At 45.2% G+C, this 21,142-nt stretch overlaps 1 long non-coding RNA gene across 1 annotated transcript in view; it reads left to right on the forward strand.

Moving 5' to 3' along the window:
• The window catches only part of LOC143935979 (uncharacterized), a 76,603-nt gene extending 58,061 nt beyond the window's left edge, over window positions 1-18,542 (forward strand). Inside the window, exon 3 of the long non-coding RNA XR_013263596.1 lies at window positions 18,467-18,542. This is a non-coding gene — a long non-coding RNA (uncharacterized LOC143935979). The remainder of the gene's footprint in view (window positions 1-18,466) is intronic.
• Window positions 18,543-21,142: the final 2,600 nt, after the last annotated feature.

Genomic DNA, 21,142 nt, shown 5'->3' on the forward strand with positions numbered 1-21,142 from the left:
ATCACTGCCTTCAGGGTTTCTAAGGGTGCAAATTTTTGATTTCACTCCTCACTACCTATCACAGTTTCGAAGGCCATAAAATGCCAAAATAACACAAACCCCCCCCCCCCAAATGACCCCATTTTGTAAAGTAGACACCCCAAGCTATTTACTGAGAGGCATGTTGAGTCCATGAAATATTTTATATTTTGCCACAAGTTGCAGGAATATTAAATCTTTTTTTTTTTTGCACAAAGTTGTCACTAAATGATATATTGCTCACACATGCTATGGGCATAAGTCAAATTACACACCAAAATAAATTCTGCTGCTTCTCCCGAGTACGGGGATACCACATGTGGGGGACTTTTTGGGAGCCTAGCCACGTACTGGACCCCGAAAACCAAGCACTGCCTTCCGGATTTAAATATAAAACGCTACCAAAAAAAACTGTAAGTGATCGCAGGGATCAGGCCTGACTCTGCGATCGCTGCAGTTATGTGTTTAGTGTTTTGTAAGTGACAGTGATCGATCGATACTGCACTTGGGTGGGCTGGACGGAGGGGCGAAAAATGCAGGTGCTAGCAGGTATCTGGGCTGATCCCACTAACAATGCGTTTTTTTGGAACCCTAAACTGCTGGGGACGCTAGTATATGATCTGTTCAGATTCTATACCACTACGGGAGGTTTATGCTTTGCACGTGGGTGTTAGCGGTACTGGCACTAACCTAGTGCTGCCTGGGGCAACGCAGACCCTGACCCTAAAACCTAATTGATATCACCTGCCGGGTGATCAGGGAGTTAAACCTTTATTGGGTAATAAATGGTGGGTGCCCTGATGCTATAAAAAGCAAACTAACTAACCAGAGTCACCCATAACACTTATAACGGTGATCTCTGGTGAAAGGGTTAACTAGGGGCAATCAGGGGGTTCAAATTTTTATTAGGTAGTATATGGGGGTCCCTGGCGCTATATAAAAACCTGACGGGGAACCTAAATAACTAACTGGCTAACCAGCGTCACCAGTGACACTTATACTGTGATCGCTGGTGAAAGGGTTAACTAGGGGCAATCAGGGGGTTAAAACCATTATTGGGTAGTATATGGGGGTACCTAGTGCTATAAAAACCTGGCGGTGAACCTAAAAAAATAACTAGCTACCTAGCGACACTAGCGACACTAATGCAGCGATCAGAAAAATGATCGCTTAGTGACACTGGCAAAAGGGGGTGAAAGGGTTAACTAGGGGCAATCAGGGGGTTAAAACCATTATTGGGTAGTATATCGGGGGACCTAGCGCTATAAAAACCTGGCGGTGAACCTAAAAAAATAACTAGCGACACTAATGCAGCGATCAGAAAAATTATCGCTTAGTGACACTGGCAAAAGGGGGTGAAAGGGTTAACTAGGGGCAATCAGGGGGTTAAAACCGTTATTGGGTATTATATCAGGGTACCTAGCGCTATAAAAACCTGGCGGTGAACCTAAAAAAATAACTAGCTACCTAGCGACACTAGCGACACTAATGCAGCGATCAGAAAAATTATCACTTAGTGACACTGGCAAAAGGGGGTGAAAGGGTTAACTAGGGGCAATCAGGGGGTTAAAACCGTTATTGGATAGTATATCAGGGTACCTAGCGCTATAAAAACCTGGCGGTGAACCTAAAAAATAACTAGCTACCTAGCGACACTAGCGACACTAATGCAGCGATCAGAAAAATGATCGCTTAGTGACACTGGCAAAAGGGGGTGAAAGGGTTAACTAGGGGCAATCAGGGGGTTAAAACCGTTATTCGGTAGTATATCGGGGGAACCTAGCGCTATAAAAACCTGGCGGTGAACCTAAAAAAATAGCTACCTAGCGACACTAATGCAGCGATCAGAAAAATGATCGCTTAGTGACACTGGCAAAAGGGGGTGAAAGGGTTAACTCTAAGGGCAATCAGGGGGTTAAATCTTTATTGGGGGGTGGTAGGGAGCTACCCTGGACCTAACACTAATTGCCCTGACAGTTTTTACTTTTACAACTGACACTGAATGCAGTGATCAGTAAATAAATGATCACTGCAATCAGTGACACTGTGACTGGGGGGGCGGGGGGACATCGGGGGGTGATCGGGGGGGGGGGGTTGTGTGCCTGTGTGTTATTTAGTGTCTGTGTAGTGTTTGGTGCAGACTTACTGTGTCTTCTCCTCGTAGTCCGGTCAATAAAACCGCCCCGAGGAGAATGACATCACTTCCTCCCTGCCTGTGTATACAATACACAGTGGGAGGAAGCTTCTCATTCGCCAGGAGCGATCGAGAGGCGGTGGCCAGAAACCAATGGCCATCCCCTCATCCCGGATCGCTCCTGAAGCGAACCGGACCGCCGCATCCAGCGGGAGGGGGGTCCGATTCGACCCCCACCCGCTGGAAGGCAAGCACATATATGTACGTGCTTGTGCCTGTACATGCCATTGTAATGACGTACATTGGCATGCGGCGGTCCTTAAGTGGTTAACAGGACAGTTTCCACTCAGAACAGGCCTCACCATGGTCGACCAAAGAAATTGAGGGCACAAGCTCAGCTTCATATCCAGAGGTTGTCTTTGGAAAATAGACATATCAGTGCTGCCAGCATTGCTGCAGAGGTTGAATGGGGTGGGGAGTCAGCCTGTCAGTGTTCAGACCATAGGCCACACGCTGCATCGAATTGGTCTGCATGGCTGTGGTCCCAAAAGGAAGCCTCTTCTAAAGATGATGCACAAGAAAGCCTGCAAATAGTTTGCTGAAGACAAGCAGACTAAAGACATGGATTACTGGAACCATGTCCTGTGGTCTGATGAGATCAAGATAAACTTATTTGGTTAAGATGGTGTCAAGCATGTGTGGCGGCAAACAGGTGAGGAGTACAAAGAAAAGGGTGTCTTGCCTACAGTCAAGCATTGTGGTGGGAGTGTCATGGTCTGGGGCTGCATGAGTGCTACTGGCACTGGGGAGCTACATACAGTTCATTAAGGGAACCATGAATGCCCATGTGCTGTGACATACTAAAGCAGAGCATGATCTCCTCCCCTTGGAGACTGGGCCGCAAGGCAGTATTCCAACATGATAAACGACCCCAAACACACCTCCAAGTCGACCACTGCCTTGCTAAGGAAGCTGAGGGTAAAGGTTATGGACTGGCCAAGCATGTCTCCAGAGCTAAACCCTATTGAGCATCTGTGGGGCATCCTCAAACAGAAGGTCGAGGAGCGCAAGGTCTCTAACATCCACCAGCTCTGTGATGTCATGGAGGAATGGAAGAAGACTCTAGTGGCAACCTGTGAAGCTCTGGTGAACTCCATGCCCAAGAGGGTTATGACAGTGCTGGAAAATAATGATGGGCCACACAAAATATTGACATTTTGGGTTCAATTTGTACATTTTCACTTAGGGGTATACTCACTTTTGTTGCCAGCAGTTTAGACATTAATGTCTGTGTGTTGAGTTATTTTGAGGGGACAGCAAATTTACACTGCTACAATGTAAATTAGTGAGTGTACAGCTTGTATAACAAAGTGTCATTTCTTCAGGGTTGTCTCATGAAAAGATATAATAAAACATTTACAAAAATTAGGAGGGTGTACTCACTTTTGTGAGATACTGTATATGTATATATATATATGTGTATGTGTATATTTTATATAATATATTTCACACAAACACACAGAACTCTGTGTACATAGGAATAATGATCTGGTGCTTTCTTCTCCCTGAAAAGCAGGGTGAAAAAACAGCCAGATTAGTAAGTAAAAGCAGCACACTTTTTCACATTGTTAGACACACAGTTAATCCCTTGGTGTTAACCCTTTCCCAGCCAGTGTCATTAGTACGGTGTACAGTATTATCACTGTACTAGTGACATCGGTGTCAGTTCGTGACCCTGACAGCCAGTGTCAGTTAGTACCAGATTGTCCGCAGAGAGGAGCATTGCACCGTACATCAGAGCATGGCACAGTGCCCCCTGACATCAAAGCCTGGCACAGTACCCCTAACATCAGAGCATGGCACAGTACCCCCTGACATCAGAGCATGGCACTGTGCCCCCTGACATCAGAGCATGGCACTGTACCCCCTTACATCAGAGCATGGCACAGTGCCTCTTATATCAGAGCATGACACAGTAGTACCCCAACATCAGAGCATGGCGTTGTGCCCCTTACATCAAAGAATGGCACAGTAGAACCCCCTGACATCAGAACATGGCACAGTGCCCCCTGACATCAGAGCATGGTAGGGTGCCCCTTACATCAGAGAATGGCACATTTAATTCCCCCTGACGTCAGAACAGTAGTGACCCCTTACATCAGAGAAAGCCACTGTAGTGCCCCCTGACATCAGAGCATGACACAGTAGTGCCCCCTTACATCAGAGCATTGCACAGTGCCCCCTTACATCAGAGCATGGCACAGTAGTGCCCCCTGACATCAGAGCATGGCACAGTGCCCCCTGACATCAGAGCATGGCACAGTGCCCCCTGACATCACATTAGAGCATGGTACAGTACCCCCTGATATCAGAGCATGGCACAGTTCCCCCTGACATCACATCAGAGCACGGCACAGTGCCCCCTGACATCAGAGCATGGCACAGTGCCCCCTGATATCAGAACATGGCACAGTAGTGCCTCCTTACATCAGAGCATGGCACAGTAGTGCCCTGACATCAGAGCATGGCACAGTGCCTCCTCCCGAATCAGAGCATGACATAGTGCCCCTTACATCACAGATAAGTCACCCATAAGTGCTGGCTGGACAAGAAATCAACTTGGCAGCTCCTAAAGGGGGGGACTGTTCACTCACCTGGCTGATATCTGCAGGATCACACAGGGTAATTAGTGTAGCAGCCCCCATGGATCTGCCAGCTGCAGCCTGTACCTAAACTCTCCCGCCCACATACTGTATCTCCTTTCTCAGGCCAAGGCTGCACACAAGGATTGCAGTGTGGGCGTGGCAGACAGCGTGTGCTCCAACAGGTGGACAAGAGGGACAGTGTCACTGACGCATGCACTGTCACTGCTCACCATCCTTGTGGCCTTCTCAAATGGTGACAGGACAGTGCATGCATCCCTGATCAGGGTCCACTGGTGTGGGGGAAAAAACAAGCTCCCCTGACCCTGTACCCTAGTCGCACAGGTACTCATTGGTGTCATAGTCGCACAGGTACTCATTGATGGCCCTCTGCTGCGTGTGCAGCCGCGACAGCATGGCCAACGTTGAGTTCCACCTGGTGGGCATGTCACCGATTAGGCGCTTCTTGGGCAGGTTCAATTCCCTTTGGAGTTCAGCCAGCTGAGCACTGGCATTATATGACAGGCAAAAATTGCACACAGACTTTCCTGGCCTCCCTCAGGACACCCTGTAAGCCTGGTTTCCTGCCCAAGAACTGCTGCACCACCAAGTTAAGGATGTGAGCCAGACAGAGAACATGGGTCAGTTGTCCCTGACGGAGGGCAGAGAGGAGGTTGATGCCATTGTCGCAAACCAACATTCCTGGCTTAAGCTGACGTGGCGTCAACCACCTCTTAGCCTGCCCTTGCAGAGCTGACAGAATATCTGCCCCAGTGTGGCTCCTGTCCCCCAAGCGCACCAGTGCAAGCACGGCATGGCATCTTTTTGCCTGCGTACTTGCGTAGCCCCTTGAACGCCTATGGAGCACTGCTGGTTCCAAGGATAAAGCACAGGAAGAAGCCATGGAGGAAGGAGAAAAGGATGGGGTGGAGGAGAGAGGTGTGTCACAATCACCAGTAGTAGCATTTTGGAGGCGTGGTGGCGGAACAACCTCCAACACTACTGCACCTTGTCATGCATCCTTCCCAGCTGCCAGAAGAGTCACCCAATGTGCTGTGAAAGATAGGTAATATCCCTGTCCATGCCTGCTGGACCATGAGTCAGCGGTAATATGCACCTTACCGCTGACCACCTGTCCAGTGAGGCATGGACATTGCCTTCCACATGCCAGTAGAGAACCAAAATCGCCTTCCCGTGAGAAAAAATGGCATTTGGGAACCTGCCACTGAGTAACCGCACATTGCTCAAACTCACGGAAAGGGGCAGAGTCTACCAACTGAAAAGACAGCAGTTGAAGTGCTAGCAATTTATCCAAGCTAGCATTCAACCGCTGGGCATGTGGATGGCTGGGAGTGAACTTCTTTCAACGTTGCAGCAGCTGGGGCAGGGAAATTTGCCTGGTACAATCGGATGTTGGTGTACCGATAGCAGATTCGCTGCAAGTACTTGGCTGTGACACACCTAATTCTACACCTTCATTCCTCTCAGTGCAGGTTTCAGAGAGGACTAAAGGTATAGTAGGGTTGGAGATCCCAGCTGATGAGGAGCAAGGAGAGATCCACTTTATTCTTTGGTGTGGGTCTTTTAGGTACGCTTGCCAGCGAACTGTATGGCAGGTTGACATATGTCTGGTCAAGCATGTGGTGCCAAGTGTGAGAGGTTAGCTCGGCAGCGGGTGTGTGTGACCCCCTGGATGGGTTCACAACACAAAATCAGGCACAGCAGACAGCGTTGTAGGTGCAAAAAACAAAAGATGCGGTTTATTTATGCTACATGCAGTGATACATATAACAGCCAAACAAAAATAAAACATGAAAATAAATCCTGGTCAGCTTGACCTCTAACTACACACTTAGATTCCCTGTCTAACAACTGAGTGCAGCCTTGTGCTGCACCAGTCCCTGTCTCTGTTGTAGAGGTTTGCCACACAGGCGTTAACTCACCGCACAGAACAGATATCACACTCCCCAGTCTATACAACACAAAACTGGTTCCAGGATGGAGCATCTCCCTAAGCATGCTGGGATTTTTTGTAGAGGTCTTAATGAGCCCACTTACTTCAGCTGGGCTCATTAACTCTTCCCCTCTAATTGTAAAAGTCTGCATAAAGCCTGAATCTAGGGCACACATATTTCCCACCCTGGATACAACCAGGTGACTTTACCTGCGTGCTGCCACATACCCCCCCCCCCTCTTGTTTCAACCTTGGGGTTGTAACACAAGCAGTCAGACACGTATGTATCCGAGACAAAGCATCCACATTCCCCATTTTAACACCAGGGCGATGCTTAACTGTAAAGTTAAATTCTTGTAGGGCCAGGAACCACCTATTTACCCTTCTATTGGTCTCCTTGTTCTGAGCCATCCACTTTAAAGGAGCGTGATCAGTCACCAGGTCAAAGTGCCTACCTAGCAGATAGTACCGAAGGGAATCTAGAGCCCACTTCACTGCTAAACATTCCTTCTCAATCGTGGCGTAATTTACCTCATGGGACTTCAACTTCCTGCTGAGGTAAATGACTGGGTGCTCTTCCCCGTTCCAGACCTGGGATAACACTGCTCCTAATCCAATGTCTGATGCATCAGTTTGTACAACAAAGTCCTTAGAGAAGTCTGGCGAGTACAACACTGGCTGGCTACATAAGGCTGTTTTTAAGGACTGAAATGCTTCTTCAGCCTCTGGGGACCATTTAACCATGACAGACTCTTTCCCTTTTGTCAGGTTGGTGAGGGGCACAGCCTGAGAAGCAAAATGGGGAATGAATCGTCGATAATAGCCAGCGATTCCCAGAAAGGCTCGTACCTGTTTCTTGCTGTTGGGACGTGGCCAACTCTGTATGGCCTCGACTTTATTGACTTGGGGTTTTATCACCCCCCTCCCAATAGTGTACCCAAGATATTTGGCCTCCTCCTGTCCAATGGTACACTTCTTTGGATTGGCCGTAAACCCAGCTTCCCGGATAGAGTCTAGGACTGCTTGTACTTTCGGCAAATGTGAGACCCAGTCTGTGCTATGGATAATCACATCATCCAGGTAAGCTGCAGCATATTTCTGATGGGGCCTCAGAATCTTATCCATTTTCCGCTGGAATGTTGCCGGTGCATTCTGTAACCCAAACGGCATTCTCTTATATTGGAATGCCCCATCTGGGGTTACAAACGCAGTTTTCTCCTTGGCCGACTCGGCCAGGGGAATTTGCCAATACCCTTTGGTGAGATCAAGAGTTGTCATACATCGGGCTGTTCCCAGCCGGTCAATCGACTCAGCTATACGCGGCATGGGGTAGGTGTCAAATTTTGTAACTTTATTTAATTGTCGAAAATCGTTACAAAACCGCCAGCTCCCATCAGGTTTGGACACTAGTACGATAGGACTGGACCAGTCACTCTGGGACTCCTCTATCACACCCAATTCCAACATCCTTTGAACCTCCCCACGTATTGCCTCCCGTCGGGCCTCTGGTATTCTATAAGGTTTTAGTTTTACCCTTTCTCCTGGCGGGGTGATAATGTCATGCTCTACGCCAGATGTTTGTCCCGGAAGCTCAGAGAAAATCTCTTTGTTACGAAGTACAAACTCTTTAACCTCCTGTTGTTGGGGTTTCGATAAGGTGTCTGCTATTCCAACCTCAGGAACTAAGCAATCAGGCTGTACTTGTGACAAAGTCTCTGCGACTAGGGATTCCCTATCCCTCCAGGCTTTCAGCAGATTGACGTGATAGATCTGCTCCGGCTTTCGCCTTCCTGGCTGTCTAACCCTGTAGTTCACCTCACTAATTTTTTCAATTACTTCATATGGACCTTGCCATTTGGCCAGAAATTTGCTTTCAACCGTAGGGACTAGCACCAAGACCCTATCCCCCGGGGAAAAAGTACGGGTCTTGGCCCCACGGTTGTTCACTCTCTGCTGTGCTAACTGCGCTTGGGTTAAATGTTCCTGTGCAATTCTATCTTGCATCAGGGCGACATGCTCAATCACACTCCTGTGAGGAGAACTCTAATTTTCCCAAGTTTCCTTGGCGATATCCAGCAGCCCTCTTGGGTGTCTCCCATAGAGCAACTCGAAGGGTGAGAAACCCGTAGAGGATTGGGGTACCTCCCTAATGGCAAACATCAGATAGGGTATTAGACAGTCCCAATTCTTTCCATCTCTATCCACCACCTTCTTTAACATTTGTTTAAGGGTTTTGTTGAATCTTTCAACCAACCCATCTGTTTGGGGGTGATACACAGATGTACGCAATTGCGTCACTTTGTACAACTTGCATAATTCTTTCATAACCTGGGACATAAAGGGTGTACCTTGGTCCGTAAGCAGTTCCTTACAAATACCCACGCGGCTAAAAACAAGAGATAGCTCTTTGGCTATGGTTTTGGCCGAGGTATTTCGGAGAGGAATTGCTTCCGGATAACGGGTGGCATAGTCCAATATAACCAAAATGTACTGATGCCCCCTGGCGGACTTCATTATCGGACCTACCAAATCCATTGCGATCCTTTCAAAGGGGACCTCAATGATAGGAAGAGGTACCAGCGGGTTACGGAAATGTGGCATAGGTGCCGACTTCTGACACACAGGGCAGGAGGAACAATAATTTTCTATTTCCTTCATGACCCCAGGCCAATAGAATCTCTGCAATACCCTCTCTCTGGTTTTCTCTGTCCCCAGATGACCTCCCAGAATGTGCCCATGAGCCAATTCTAACACCAACTTCCTGTAAGGTTTGGGCACTACAAGTTGCTCAATGGTTTCTTCTGCCCTTTGAGCCACTCGATACAGCAGGTCCCTTTCCATAGTGAAGTAAGGATAAGGGCAAGTCTTATCTGGGTTCACTAACTCGCCATCTATTTTCACCACATTTTCCCGTGCCTTTATTAGGGTGGGGTCTTTTAACTGTTCTGTGGCAAAATTTTCCCTGTGAACCTCAAGATCTGAAAACTCCACAGACGGCATGTTTTCATCTGAGGATGTTGGCTTCTCCCCAGTTTCTCGGGTTTCCCCCGCCAATACCGACAAGGGAAATTCAGGAGAGTCCTCACTACTCCCAGAGGAATTCTGGTCATCTTCCTGGTTTATAGGGGCACCAGTGGGGGGCTCAGGACAATCCCAGAGTTCCCAGAATTTTGGAAAATCCCTTCCCACAATAGCATCATGTGGTAAGTGAGACACTAACCCCACCTGATGAGAGAGGTTACCTTTGGGGGTCTCAAAAAACACTGAAGTTACAGGATACTCTCGGGTGTCCCCATGCACACAAATAACAGCCACCCTGTTCTTCCCAGAGACCTCTGTAGTAACTAATTCAGCTTTTATCAATGTTACCAGGCTACCTGAATCCAGCAACACATCAACATTTCTACCATTAATACACATTTTACATAAATGTTTCTCAGATCCCCGAATGGCAGTGCATGCAACTGTCGCAAACAGCGACTGACGTTTCTCCCTTATAAAGTCACATTGCATAGGCTCATCCACAACGGGGCAATTGGCTGCAATATGTCCCTCTTGCCGGCAGCGGTAGCAAATAATCTTTTTCGCTGTCTCTTGCAGCATGGGCTTCCTGGGCTGCTCCCGCCAGACCTTAGGTAGAACTCCCACCCTCTCACTCTCTCCACCCTCACCCCTTGGAGTCATCTTACCCGCCACTGGGGATGATCTGGTCTTAGGGTGGAAAGTCCGTGAGTCCCTGGAAGAGGTGGTCAGGTTCTCTGTAGCCAAGTACCTCTTAACCAGATCCACAAGTTTATCTGCATTTTCTGGGTCTCCATGGCTTACCCATTTTTGGATGGCAGTAGGAAGAGCTCTCAGGAAACGATCCATAACAACACGTTCCACAATGTTTGGTGCGGTCAAAGTCTCTTGCTGCAGCCACTTCCTGCTCAGGTGAATGAGATCATACATTTGAGACCTGGGGGGTTTTCCAACCTGAAAAGTCCAATTATACACACGCTGAGCCCGGACGGCCAAGGTGACACCCAGCCGTGCCAATATTTCTGTTTTTAGCACCACATAGTCTTTTGCTTGGTCAGGCTCTAGGTCATAATAAGCTTTCTGCAATTCCCCAGTTAACAGAGGGGCCACCAGTCCAGCCCATTGCTCCTTAGGCCACTTTTCCCTTTCAGCAGTCCTTTCAAATGTGGTCAAAAACACCTCTGGATCATCCTCTCCAGTGATTTTTGTCAATAAACGGCTCACACCAAAGGATGCGGTATTATTGTAACCACTTGCTTCATTGGTCTGCGGACGTTGCTGTATTAATGTCTCTATTTTCTGTTGAAAACTCTGCTCTTGCTTCTGCAACAGGTCTATAAAGCGGGCTTCAGATTGCTGCTGTGCTTGTTGCTGAGCTTCCAGACTCTGCAGGTGAGCTTTCTGCTGGGCTGCAAGGCTCTTTTGTAAAGCAGCATTTGTTTGTTGCTGATTTGCATTTGCTAGAGCCAGCTGTCTCAGTATCTCCTCCATGCTGGCCTTTAAAAAAATTGAAAAAAAAACTGCCCGCGTTCTCCACCAACTGTGAGGGGTTAGCTCGGCTGCGGGTGTGTGTGACTCCCTGGATGGGTTCACAACACAAAATCAGGCACAGCAGACAGCGTTGTAGGTGCAAAAAACAAAAGATGCGGTTTATTTATGCTACATGCAGTGATACATATAACAGCCAAACAAAAATAAAACATGAAAATAAATCCTGGTCAGCTTGACCTCTAACTACACACTTAGATTCCCTGTCTAACAACTGAGTGCAGCCTTGTGCTGCACCAGTCCCTGTCTCTGTTGTAGAGGTTTGCCACACAGGCGTTAACTCACCGCACAGAACAGATATCACACTCCCCAGTCTATACAACACAAAACTGGTTCCAGGATGGAGCATCTCCCTAAGCATGCTGTTTTTTTTTGTAGAGGTCTTAATGAGCCCACTTACTTCAGCTGGGCTCATTAACTCTTCCCCTCTAATTGTAAAAGTCTGCATAAAGCCTGAATCTAGGGCACACATATTTCCCATCCTGGATACAACCAGGTGACTTTACGTGCGTGCTGCCACACAAGCAACTGATGTTTTGGCCACACAAGATACGCTTGAGACATATGTTGCAAATAGCGGCGGTGTGATCTGATGCACTCGTCTCAAAAAAGGCCCACACCAAAGAACTTTTGGAATAATGTGCAGAGGCAACGCCATGTACATGTGGAGCTCTGCGGTGTGATGTGCAATTGGGGTAGCTTTAGCTGTACACTGAGCAGGTGGCACAATACACTAATTGCTACAGCTGCCTATGCTATAGGACCAGCAGAACAGCAGCAATTGGGGTAGCTTTAGGCTCCATGCACACTGGAGCTCATAAACTGCAGTTTAATGGAGTTTGGGCATTTTTTTTAAAAGCCCATAAACTCCACTCTATGTTAGCCTATGTGTCCATGCACACATGGACGTTTTTCAGCTTTAATGAGCAGTGGAGTTTATGGGCTTTTTTCTGAACGCCAGAAATCCGCGTTCAAAGTGCCGCTTTTCACCGCCAAAAAACGACAAACGCTGATAAACGCTCATAAACGTGCTGTAATTAGTGTTCGGCATTCTATTTTTTCAATGTATTGTGGGAGTTTGGAATGTACTGTGGGATTTTTGAAGTGTCCTCTGTGTATTTTTATTATAAACGCTAACGCTAATAAACGCTCATAAACGCTAGTACAAAACGCTGTTAAAAGCAAGTTTTTCAACCAGCGTTTTCTGCCAGCAATCTGGCATCCAGAAAAAGCTTTTTTGGGCTTCAGTGTGCATGAAGCCATAGGTGTATATTGTGCAGGTGGCACAATACACCAACTGTAATTGCTACAGCTGCCTGTGGTATAGGAGCAGCAGAACACCAGCAATTGGGGTAGCTTTAGGTGTACATTGTGCAGGTGGCACAATACACCAACTGTAATTGCTACAGCTGCCTGTGGTATAGGACAAGCAGAACACCAGCAATTGGGGTAGCTTTAGGTGTACACTGTGCAGGTGGCACAATACACCGACTGTAATTGCTGCTGCAGTTGCCTGTGGTATAGGATCAGAAGAACACAAGCAATTGGGGTAGCTTTAGATGTACACTGTGCAGGTGGCACAATACACTGACTGTAATTGCAACAGCTTCAAATGAAATTCAAAGATACTGTCTCTTCGCCTATCTCTTTCTCCGCCGACGCAACACATTACGCAAGGCCGCCACGCAGGCGGCCTTATATAGTGTGGGGTGTGTACTAAACCCCCTAAGCCATAATTGGCCAAAGCCACTCTGGCTTTGGCCAATTACAGCTCGCTGTACAAAGGGCGTTGTGATTGGCCAAGCATGCGGGTCATAGTGCATGCTTGGCCAATCATCAGCCAGCAATGCACTGCGATGCCGCAGTGAATTATGGGCCATGAGCTCCACTCGAATTTGGCTGCTCATCCAGTGTCTCCACCCATTGAGTTCTCTGTTGTACTGTGTAATAATATATCACCGCCATAGTAACTGCACAGCGGATCGCTTATCTAAAACCACTGAGTTTTCAGCTCCAAACCCCCATAGTCATCAGGAGGCAGAAACTGGTTACTCTTATCAGCTGACCAGGTAGAGTGAAGGGCGAGGAGCTGGAGGAGGTCTCCGCTATCTGAGGAGATTTTTTCTTGGGATAGTGACCTGGAGACACATGGAGGGATCCGGAGCATACACAGAAAACATGGCGCATAGAGTCCCAAGCTGAAAGTGAGAGAGCAAGTGAGTGCCATAGATCCCAATCACCCCCCAGCACTGCCACTTCCCCCACACAGCACTGGCACTGCTCCCATCCCACCACTGTCACACTCATCCCCCACACACACCAACACTGCTACTGATCCCCACCCAGTATTTGCCACTGACTATTCCTCCCCCTCCCTCCCAGCACTGCCACTGATCAATCACCCATCCCCCCAGAATTAACACTGATCTCATTCCCCATCACCACCAGCACTGCCCCCATCCGCCACACAGCACCGCCACTGCTCTCATACCACCATCACTATCACACTGATCCCACCCCCACTGCTACTGATTCCATCCCTCCCCAACACTGACACTGATTCGTCCCCCCCCCCAGCATCTGCCACTGGTCCCACCCCCCCCAGCAATGCCACTGATCAAACCCCATTCCTCCAGCATTGCTGCTGATACCATTGCCCATCACCACCAGCACTGCCACTGCCCCATTCCTGACACAGCACTGCCACCAGGGACGGAACTACAGGAGTCACAGTTGCGACCTGGGCCCGTGCTCTAGGGGGCCCATGCAGCTCCAATGCAAACCTTGATACGAGGAGCAGAATATAGAGGAACCAATGCCTTCCATTTTCCTCCTGCAGGAGGAAAATGGACAGATTGATTCCTCTAAAGGACTCCCATACCATTACTCCTATCCAGCTTCTTTCTGCTCCCCCTAGGCCTCTGTACTCTCTCCTGGCTCCGCCCTAAATCCTTCCCCGCAGCACTGCCAGGATATTTGTCAGCATGGGGAGCAGGGAAAGGGCTGGTAAATATGTAATTTACCGGCCCCTTCCTTCTCTGAATGGACAAAGTCAGTGATAGGTACCGATCACTGACTCTGTTCATTCATAACTGAGGCATAGTAAACTATTTTTACTATGCTTCAGTTTGGGAAGGAATCTGAGGCTGCAGCGATGGAGATTGAGGGCTGTGCCCTAAATCGCCTTTCTCTGCCTCAAAGGTGGAACATCAGATATTTGTTTAAACCCCTGATAACTCACCAAAGCCCCCTAACAGTGCTCCTAAAAAATGTAAAAACAATTGTAAAAATGTTTTTTTTAAATAAATGGTAAAAAAAAAAAATACTGACACCAGTGGCAGAACTATTAGGGTTGCAATTTCGACTGAGCCCTGGTGCTCTGCCACTGGGCTTCGGGGGAGGGGGTCACAGACCCGTGAGAAAGGACCCCAGCCTGGGGGTCAGGGGGGCCCTTCAAGATTTCTTGCCTCTAAGCCCTAAAGGTTCTAGTTATGCCTCTGACAATGCTATATTATATAAAATTATTATAACATAACAAAAGCAACACAGCGATTTTCTTATTGCAGTTTTCATGTGGTAGAATGTCAGCTATATGCTTACTTTATAGTGATGAGCCAAATTGTGATATATTATTATAAGCAAAAGGCATGTTTTGTTACTCACTGCAGACATTTTCTCTCCACCCAATTAGTATTACACCAGAAACAGCACATTCCCATGCATAGGAGGAGAGGGAGGCACACAGACAGTCCTCTGCTCTTTTACAAGAGCAAGTATCAAAGAGACAATTCTAAAAAAGAAACGTTGGTTAAAATAATCTAAAATTGTTTTATAGTGATTCAAATATGCAAGTCATTGAGTTAAAAGATGAGCACAGGATTAAAAAAAAAATAATAATTATTCATATTCACCTTGGTGGATGCAGCATTGGTCCAATGCTTAATTTGTCCCCCGCTGCCTCTATGAACAAGAACTGTACGTTCAAAGACCGCTGACTGCTCAGTTCTCGGGTCAGCTCTGAGCACAGAATGGTGATTGTGGAGGGTGCAGGAGTGGTGTGCTGAGAGGCTGAGCCAGCTGCTGGTCAGACATCTACGTGGATCCCAACATTAAAATCAGGTGACATCAGGTGACAGAGGACTTTAGCATGTTGTCAGCTCAATCTAGGTCCCAGGATTGCAGAAGAGCTTTGGCCCTACTTCTCCTTTATCCCCATGAAGGCCAACTTACAGTGCCTTGAAAAAATTATTCATACCCCATGAAATTTTCCACATTTCGTCATGTTGCAGCCAAAAATGTAAATGTATTTTATTGGGATTTTATGTGATAAACCAGGGATCCTCAAACTATGGCCCTCCAGCTGTTGCGAAACTACATATCCCATGAGGCATTGTAAAACTCTGACATTCACAGACATGACTAGGCATGACTAGGCATGATGGGAATTGTAGTTCCTGAACAACTGGAGGGCCATAGTTTGAAGACCCATGTGATAGACCAACACAAAGTGGCACAATTATTTGTGAAGTGGAAGGAAAATGATAAATACTTTTACACATTTTTTACAAATAAATATCTGAAAAGTTTGTATTCAGCCCCCTTTACGCTGATGCCGCTAACAAAAATCTAGTGGAACCAATTGCCTTCATAAGTCACCCGATTAGTAAATAGAGTATTGTGTGTAATTTATTCTAGGTATAAATACAGCTGTTCTGTGAAACCCTCAGAGGTTTGTTAGTGAACAAACAGTTTCATGAATGCCAAGGATCACACTAGATAGGTCATGAATAAAGTTGTGGAGACGTTTTAAGTGGGGTTAGGTTATAAAAAAATATCCCAAGCTTTGAAAATCTCACGGAGCACTGTTCAATCCATCATCTGAAAATGGAAAGAGTATGGCACAACTGCAAACTTACTAAAACACGGCCATCCAAACTGACAGGCCGGGCAAGGGGAGTATTATTCAGAGAACAACCGAGAGGGCCATGGTAACTATGAAGGAGCTGCAGAGACCCACAGCTCAGGTGGGAGAATCTGCCCACAGGACAACTATTAGTTGTGTACTCCTCAAATCTGTCTTTTATGGAAGAGTGACAAGAAGAAAGCCATTGTTGAAAGAAAGCCATAAGAAGTACCGTTTGCAGTTTGCTAAAGCCATGTGGAGAACACAGCAAACATGTGGAAAAGGTACTCTGGTCAGATAAAAACTAAATTAAAATGATTGCCCTAAAAGCAAAACACTATGTGTGGCAGAAAACTAACACTGCACTGCCTCCAACAGAGTAATAAAATCACAGGATATCTCAGGTTGACAACTTAGGTGACTTGTGTCCTGAAATTAACCTTTGTCTCTGGGATCTGTACAGTCTTAAACATCCATATTGAAATTATGAAAATATATTTATTTCTTCACAAATTAATCTTGGTAAGCATGACATAAAGAATCTTGAATATAAAAAAAAAAATACCTGATAGTGATCTCTAGGGCTGACTGAATTATGACATGGAGCAAAAGGACCTTCATCGTCAAGCATTACCTGACACCAGTAATGAGCATACTTTTCTGTTTTTTAAAAGGAGAATCAAAAGAAAAAAAAACTGCTGTGATTATGTTTATAACTTATCACAATATCTTGTTAACTTAGAACATTACAGTGTTAGTTATTCAATGTACTTTTTTACGATTTAGTAAATACTTTGATTAGCTGATTACATGTCTTTTATTTGAATATACTGTATTTACTGGTGTACATAGTTGTGTAAGAAAATAAGATATTACCTATTTCTGTGCCATACATGCAGGGATGTTTATGTTCAGGCACTACATTTATACACTGATGCTGGGTCTTCCATGAATTGGCAAAGTCAACAACATTGCTTTCTACTGCTCCGCTACTTGCTCTGAAGTCATCTTTTTGAATACTGTTGTAATTCCCACAGAGACCTTGATAAATATGCACATCATATAAGCATATAAAACAGCACATAGCAATGTATACATTGTGGATACAAAACATAAAGGGTGCTCTTTTTACTATAAGGCCTCATGCATACTAAGTGATAAATACGCTACTTTTAAGGAGGACTGTTGTTTGTTTTTTTTGTTTTTTCTGCCTCTAAATGTCCCTCCGTGTTAGCCGATGTGTACATGTACACCTAGGCATATAGAGCTTGAGCGCTAATTCATTTTAATGGCCAAAATAAATGATTCTTCTGGGCAATTAAATTAATTAACGCCCAAGCACTTGTCATGCCAAAACACATTCACAATTGTCAAGTAAAGGCTTTTAAGGGAGGTGGGCAAACACCCCATGTGTATAGGGCTTAAGCCGGGTGCATTTAGTTGATTTCTGAAGCAGGACTAAGTCCTTGTACACGCGGTCGGAGATTCCGACGGAATGTGTCCGATCGGACTGTTTTGTCGGATAATCCGACTGTGTGTGGTCTTCATCGGACTGTTTCCGTCGGAGTATCCGACAGACCAAATTTTCCAACTTGTCGGTAAAATTTTCCGACAACATGATCCGATCGGACTTTGTCCGATCATGTGTAGAGAATTCCGATCGGACAAAGTGCCGCGCATGCTCAGATCAAATTAGTACACCAAAGCTATTGGCTACTAGCCTGAACGTAGTCCCGTCGTAACGAAATAACGTCATCACGTTCTGAACGATCGGATTTTCCGACAACTTTGCCCGACTGTGTGTATGCAACAGTTTCGGACAAAATCTGTCGGACAAAATCCGATGGATTTGGTTGTCGGAATGTCCAACTGTGTGTACCGTGTGTACAAGGGCTAAGACAAGTGGAATTGTTGAGGACATTCGGTACATTTATACTTTTGATTTAAAAAAAAAAAAAAAGAGTTTCAGCAGGTGCTAAGGGTTATAATTTTACTTTGCTGCATTTCTATAACTGATTTACTTTTTTAGGCTAGAGCTACAGGGGATAACTTAAAATCACATAATTTTGTTCAGTTTTTTTTTTTTTTTATTAGGTAAAAGTGCCGCTTTTAAAAATGTTTTTGTATTTTCTGACAGAATTGACTATGTGCCACTTATCCAGCTAGTTCAAATGCAAGAGGGTGAAAAACAATTCCATTGTTACCCACTATATTACTGATTTAGAGTTTTGTTTTACTGTCTGCAGGTTACAAAATTTGTGCTCCAAACTAGGCAATGGATTACATGAAGTTGTATTTGCATAGCTGGCAATGAAGATCCAGTCAGAAAACCTGAATTTTGCCCTGGCAGCATGAAGCAACACTTCATTGGTATACTAATTTCATACCTTCCAACTTTCTGAGATGGGAATGAAGGACACCTATTAGCAAAAGTATGTAGGCATAGGACACCCCCCCCCCCCCCTGTTACACCTCCCTTAATGTATAATTATACAAACAATTATTGGTTAAACCCACAAGTGTTTTTTTTTTTTTTTTCACTACTATTCCTTTATGTTGGCTTTTGGAATATAGATGCAGACATTCAGAAGTTGAATGAAAGGTTTAGCACTGTAAAACACTTTTGGATAGATAAATAGTGCATTTTATATATATGTAATGGTGCGCTCTCGTCAACTTCCTATTACACAATTTGCGACGGAGAAAAATAAGGATGCCAATCCTGGGACTGCTATGGGGAAATATGTTGAACACCGTGCTGTGCAAAAATGCAATAATATGTGGAAAATAAGCAAAAAATATATATAAAGTGCAAACAAATTTATGTGCACTAACCAAAAGTGCGAAAATACTAAGTACTTGTGTGCAAATAAGCAATAACGGATGTCACTAACGACAAACTTCCTTCATATCCAGTACAAAGTGCTATTGTGCTAATTGCTGTTCCACCTGGCTCATGAGCAGCAAAGCTTCCAATCCCAAAACTACTTCAGGGAAGGAGTACTGTGCAAAATTACAATAGTGTCATATATAAATAAAGGAATTTAAAGTGCATAGAAGAAGTATAAACAGTTTGACAAGGTGCAAACCAAACTGTACAATTATCACAAATGATGTGCAGATAAGCAATAAATATTCAAAAACAAAGGAAAGTGCTATTGTGCTTATTGGCATTCAGCTTGTTTACCGAACAACCCAAAAATTAAAACAGGTGTCAGGAACATGTAAAAAACATGTAGCAAAGACATGTAAAAACCAATCCAATGAGAGTTAATATATGCTAATCATCCGGGATGTCAACACTCGTGATCAAATTGCTTCAGATCAGATACGATCATGGCACTAAGTGAAACAAAAACTTTCATTGTGCAGTGATTGTAGGTTCTGCAAACTACATCCACACCAATTGCACTCACATAACCCAAGCCGATAGGTAGCGCTTGAAAACAATCAGCTGGATAAGGTGGGAGGCGTTTCCCAGACAAGCCACCTTGCTGGATTCTCAGAGGGCTCTGAACGTAACGTCACTGGCTCCACCCGACGCGTTGCATCATATGTCACATGACTTTATCAACTTTATATATATATATATATATATATATATAGTGTTTTATGTACAGTAACACAATATAGATAAAGGAAAATTGCTCGTTATGTTTTGTTAGTTTCTGTTTATGGATTGCTTAAAAATGAAGTACTTTTTTCTAGTCAATATCACCAAGAAAAGCCCAGAGTAGAAAGCTTTGTAATAACTTTGTGACGGTTTGTGTCAGTGCTTACAAAAGGCTCAGTACCCTTCTATTCATCAATATGACAGTGTTTGGTCCTGGTGATTAGCCACTAAGGTACCATGCACTGAAAAGTGGAAGGAAGAGGAAAATATCACGTGTCCCTCTATATTTGGAATTAATGGGCCCCGTGACTCCAGTAGGAGGACAGTGTGGCAAGGGGAGCATGATATGGAAATTAGTAACGTAACAGGAAAGGTGGGTTATACTGTTACTTTGCTTGAAAAAAGCAAAGCAACAGGCTTGCTTTAAATAATATTGTTCAGATTTTCACTGCAAGGATTGTTGATTACCACACATTTTCTCCTTGTAAGCCGGGTCAACAATAATAATATAAAGTTGCATGACTGGCGTGAGCTGCACCTCCAAGTAGATGCCCAGGTTGGTATACACAATCATGTAGAATGAAGATGCCCAATCAATGCGGACTCCAGCTGCATAAAAAGAGAAATCATATATCACAAGGTGTGCAAACTGTTCTCACCAAATTATAAATGAGAATGGAGAGTTTACTCAGAAAACCAGAATCAACCTCTTGTCCATAGCTATTTTAAATATCATGGTTTTTGTGCTTGATATGCCCCAACTATAGCCATAGCTTAAAGCCATAGCCGTAGCTCAAAACCATATTTCAGCCAAAGATTTACTTTGGCCGAAGAGCAGCTGTATGTGATTGGATGCAGTTGCTCTTCATCTGACAATCTTCTCTCCTCAAGATTTTTCAAGTGAAGGAATTGGGGAAGTGCCACAGGGTCACTCACAAAGCAAATTTCATCCAGTTTACTGGGAACATATTGAACTCACTCATTGCACAGTATATACAGCTTTATAGTACGTAGATTTAATGCATGTCCATCAAGACCTCTTAAATAAATGTAGAATCTGAATCTGGAGTGCTGACTTTACACATATATATGCCTTCAAATAGTGTGGAATTCTAGTGAGGACAGAAATATGTGATTTGTCAAAGGTAGGAGAAAGTTCCAATCTACACTATGTTACCAAACGTATTGGGACACCTGCCTTTACATGCACATGAAATTTAATGGTATCCCAGTCTTAGTCCGTAGGGTTCAATATTGAGTTGACCCACCCCTTTACAGCTATAACATCCTCAACAATTCTGGGAAGGCT

The sequence above is a fragment of the Lithobates pipiens genome, unplaced genomic scaffold, assembly GCF_037356315.1.
Source record: "Lithobates pipiens isolate NorthernLeopardFrog02 unplaced genomic scaffold, aLitPip1_a1.2 Scaffold_10, whole genome shotgun sequence".
In the NCBI taxonomy this organism is placed as follows: domain Eukaryota; kingdom Metazoa; phylum Chordata; class Amphibia; order Anura; family Ranidae; genus Lithobates; species Lithobates pipiens.